This window comes from Arachis hypogaea, chromosome 4, assembly GCF_003086295.3.
Source record: "Arachis hypogaea cultivar Tifrunner chromosome 4, arahy.Tifrunner.gnm2.J5K5, whole genome shotgun sequence".
Lineage (NCBI taxonomy): Eukaryota > Viridiplantae > Streptophyta > Magnoliopsida > Fabales > Fabaceae > Arachis > Arachis hypogaea.
The window spans coordinates 29,399,817-29,404,919 of record NC_092039.1 but is presented as its reverse complement, the minus strand read 5'-3'; the positions used below and the strand labels follow the sequence as shown (position 1 = coordinate 29,404,919).

At 39.2% G+C, this 5,103-nt stretch overlaps 1 non-coding gene across 1 annotated transcript; it reads right to left on the bottom strand.

The window, feature by feature from the left end:
• Nucleotides 1-4,471: 4,471 nt before the first annotated feature.
• LOC112798823 (small nucleolar RNA R71) lies at nt 4,472-4,579 on the bottom strand. Its single transcript, XR_003200420.1, has one exon. It is a non-coding gene; the product is annotated as a small nucleolar RNA R71 (small nucleolar RNA).
• Between the last annotated feature and the right edge of the window lie 524 nt (nt 4,580-5,103).

Below are 5,103 nucleotides of genomic sequence, written 5' to 3'. Positions count from 1 at the left end.
TGAGAACCGACAGATGATTAGCCGTGCTGTGACAGAGCGCGTTGAACATTTTCACTGAGAGGACGGGACTGTAGCCACTGACAACTGTGATGCCCAACATACATCTTGCCATGGAAAGGAGTAAGAAGGATTGGATGAAGACAGTAGGAAAGCAGAGAGACGGAAGGGACAAAGCATCTCCATACGCTTATCTGAAATTCTCACCAATGAATTACATAAGTATCTCTATCTTTATTTTATGCTTTATTCATAAATCATCTGTAACCATTTGAATCTGCCTGACTGAGATTTACAAGATGACCATAGCTTGCTTCATACCAATAATCTCCGTGGGATCGACCCTTACTCGCGTAAGGTTTATTACTTGGACAACCCAGTGCACTTGTTGGTTAGTTGTGCGAAGTTGTGATAAAGAGTTGAGATTGCAATTGAGCTTACCATGTTGATGGCGCCATTGATGATCACAATTTCGTGCACTACTAAGCCTTTAAACTGTCAATTTTTATTATCTTTTATTACCATTCGATGCCGTGATCTGTGTGTTACGTATTTTCAGGCTTTATAGGGCAGGAATGGCTTAGAGGATGGAAAGAAAACATGCAAAAGTGGAAGGAACGTAAAAAAATGAAGTTTGAGAAGCTGGTAGCGATGCGCATGCATGGACGACTGATGAGCGGATAATTTGTACGCTTTTTGGCATTGTTTTTAGTATGTTTTTAGTATGATCTAGTTAGTTTTTAGTATGTTTTTATTAGTTTTTAGTTAAAATTTACTTTTCTAGACTTTACTATGAGTTTGTGTGTTTTTCTGTGATTTCAGGTATTTTCTGGCTGAAATTGAGGGACCTGAGCAAAAATCTGATTCAGAGACTAAAAAGGACTGCAGATGCTGTTGGATTCTGACCTCCCTGCACTCGAAGTGGATTTTCTGGAACTACAAAAGCCCAATTGGCGCGCTATCAATGGCGTTGGAAAGTAGACATCCTGGGCTTTCCAGCAATATATGATAGTCCATACTTTGCCCAAGATTTGATGGCCCAAACCGGCGTTCAAAGTCACCCTCAAGATTTCCAGCGTTAAACGCCGGAACTGGCACCAAAGTGGGAGTTAAACGCCCAAACTGGCACAAAAGCTGGCGTTTAACTCCAAGAAGAGTCTCTACACGAAAATGCTTCAATGCTCAGCCCAACCACACACCAAGTGGGCCCGGAAGTGGATTTTTATTTCATTTACTCATCTCTGTAAACCCTAGGCTACTAGTTCTCTATAAGTAGGACCTTTTACTATTGTATCTGGGGATCTTCGGACATCTAGTTCTTAGATCATTGGGAGGCTGGCCTCACGGCCATGCCTAGACCTTATTCTTATGTATTTTCAACGGTGGAGTTTCTACACACCATAGATTAAGGTGTGGAGCTCTGCTGTACCTCGAGTATTAATGCAATTACTATTGTTCTTCTATTCAATTCCGCTTGTTCTTGTTCCAAGATATCACTTGTTCTTCAACTTGATGAATGTGATGATCCGTGACACTCATCATCATTCTCACCTATGAACGTGTGACTGACAACCACCTCCGTTCTACCTTAGATTGGGTGAATATCTCTTGGATTCCTGATACACGATGCATGGTTGATCGCCTGACAACCGAGCGCTCGCCTGACAACCGAGCCAGCCATTCCGTGAGATCAGAGTCTTCGTGGTATAGGCTAGAACTGATGGCGGCATTCAAGAGAATCCGGAAGGTCTAACCTTGTCTGTGGTATTATGAGTAGGATTCAATGACTGAATGACTGTGACGTGCTTCAAACTCCTGAAGGCGGGGCGTTAGTGACAGACGCAAAAGAATTAATGGATTCTATTCCGGCCTGATCGAGAACCGACAGATGGATAGCCGTGCCGTGACAGGGTGCGTTGAACATTTCCACTGAGAGGATGGGAGGTAGCCACTGACAACAGTGAAACCCTTGCATAAGCTTGCCATGGAAAGGAGTAAGAAGGATTGGATGAAGACAGTAGGAAAGCAGAGAGACGGAAGGGACAAGCATCTTCATACGCTTATCTGAAATTCCTACCAATGAATTACATAAGTATATCTATCTTTATCTTTATGTTTTATTCGTATATCACCCATATCCATTTGAGTTTGCCTGACTAAGATTTACAAGATGACCATAGCTTGCTTCATACCAACAATCTCTGTGGGATCGACCCTTACTCGCATAAGGTTTATTACTTGGACGACCCAGTACCCTTGCTGGTTAGTTGTGCGAAGTTGTGTTTATGCCATGGTATTGAACACCAAGTTTTTGGTTTCATCACCGGGGATTAATTGAGTTGTGAAAAGTATTGATCACAATGTCGCACACCAAGTTTTTGGCACCGTTGCCGGGGATTGTTCGAGTATGGACAACTGACGGTTCATCTTGTTGCTTAGATTAGGTATTTTTTTTTCAGAATTCTTGAAGATGAATTCTAGAGTTTCATGATGATTTGTTGAAGTCTGGCTGGCTGTGAAGCCATGTCTAATTTCATTGGACCGAGGTTTCAACTCATCATCACAAGAGCTTGTTGATTTCTATCAATCTTGCTGTTGGAGCAGTGATCTGCTAAGGCTTGGCAGGCCATTGGCCATGTCTAGTGTTTTGGACCGAAGCTTTCTTTGAAAGCTTGGCTGGCTGTGAAGCCATGTCTAATTCCTGGACCGGAGTCTTAGACTAAACATTGCATGATTCCTGGAATTCTCATTAAGAATTTTGATACCTTTATTTTCTTTTTCCACTTGATTTTTGAAAAAAAAAACACAAAAAATTTACAAAAACCAAAAATATTTTTCCTTTTGAGACACTAGTTTCATTTTAAGTTTGGTGTCAATTGCATGCATTCATTCATGTGTCTTAAGGATCTTCAAGTTGTTCTTGATGATTTCTTACTCTGATCTTTGAATTTTCTTGACTTGAGCGTTTATGTGTCTCATATGCATTCTCATTAGTGTCAGCAGTATACAAACTGCTAAGTTTGGTGTCTTGCATGCATTGTTATTTGATTTTAGTTGCATTTTGATTATTCCTCAATATCAAAAATCCAAAAATATTTTTTATTTGTGTCTTTTCAAGTCAATAATACAGAGAATTGGAGATTCAGAACATACAGCAGAGGAATTGTACAGAAAAAGCTGGGCATTCAAAATGCCCAGTGAAGAAGGACAGACTGGCGTTTAAACGCCAGCCGGGGTGCCTGGCTGGGCGTTTAACGCCCAAAAGGGTAGATTTTTGGGCGTTAAACGCCAGAATGTGCACCATTCTGGGCGTTTAATGCAATTTTTTTTCAAGTTTTCAAAGTTTTTCAAAATCAAATCTTTTTCAAATCATATCTTTTCAATCAAATCTTTTTCAAAATCAATTTCTTTCTATTTTCAAAGATACTTGCTATCAATTAATGATTTGATTCAACATTTCAAGTATGTTGCCTTTTCTGTTGAGAAAGGTTTAATGTTTGAATCATATCTTTTCTTGATAGCCAAGTCATTAATTTTTAAAATCAAATCCTTTTAAAATGTCTTTCAAATCATATCTTCTCAATCACATTTTTTTTAACTAATCATATCTTCTTAACCACATCTTTTTCAAAATAGCTTTCAATCAAATCTTTTTGATTTCTAATTTCAAATTCTTTTTCAAAAATCACTTGATTTCTTTCCCACTTTTATTTTCGAAAATCAATTAGTATTTTTTTCAAAATGTTTTCAAAATCTTTTACTTAATTTTCGAAAATTACTTCCTTTCTTCTCACATCCTTCTATTTATGGACTAACACTATTCCTTGATGCAAAATTCGAACTCCATCTTCTTTGATAAGTTCGAATTTTCTACTTCTGCCTTCCATTTTTCTTTTCCTCTGACACCTCAAGGAATCTCTATACTGCGACATAGAGGATTCCATATTTCCTTGTTTTCTTCTCTTTCATATGAGCAGGAGCAAAGACAAAAGCATTCTTGTTGAGACTGACCCTGAACCTGAAAGGACCTTGAAGCGAAAGCTGAGAGAAGCTAAGGCACAACTCTCTGTAGAGGACCTAACAAAAATCTTCAAAGAACAATGAAAGGAAGGTGCTGGGTGACTTTACTGCACCTACTCCCGATTTCTATGGGAGAAGCATCTCTATCCCTGCCATTGGAGCAAACAACTTTGAGCTTAAGCCTCAATTAGTTTCTCTAATGCAACAAAATTGCAAGTTCCATGGACTTCCATTGGAAGATCCTCATCAGTTCTTAGCTGAGTTCTTGCAAATCTGTGACACTGTCAAGACTAATGGGGTTGACCCTGAGGTCTACAGACTTATGCTATTCCCTTTTGCTGTAAGAGACAGAGCTAGAACATGGTTGGACTCACAACCTAAAGAAAGCCTGAACTCTTGGGAAAAGCTAGTCAATGCCTTCTTGGCAAAGTTCTTTCCACCTCAAAAATTGAGTAAGCTTAGAGTGGAAGTCCAAACCTTCAGACAGAAGGAAGGAGAATCCCTCTATGAAGCTTGGGAAAGATACAAACAATTAATCAGAAAGTGTCCCACTGATATGCTTTCTGAATGGAGCATCATAGGTATTTTCTATGATGGTCTCTCTGAACTATCCAAAATGTCTTTGGATAGCTCTGCTGGAGGATCTCTTCATATGAAGAAGACGCCTACAGAAGCTCAAGAGCTCATTGAAATGGTTGCAAATAACCAATTCATGTACACTTCTGAAAGGAATCCTGTGAACAACGGGACAAATCAGAAGAAAGGAGTTCTTGAGATTGACACTCTAAATGCCATATTGGCTCAGAACAAAATATTGACTCATCAAGTCAATATGATTTCTCAAAGTCTGTCTGGAATACAAAATGCATCAGGCAGTACTAAGGAAGCTTCATCTGAAGAAGAAGCTTATGATCCTGAGAACCCTTCAATGGAAGAGGTGAATTACATGGGAGAACCCTATGGAAACACCTATAATCCTTCATGGAGAAATCATCCAAATCTCTCATGGAAGGATCAACAGAGACCTCAACAAGGTTTCAACAATAATAATGGTGGAAGAAACAGGTTTAGCAATAGCAAGCCTTT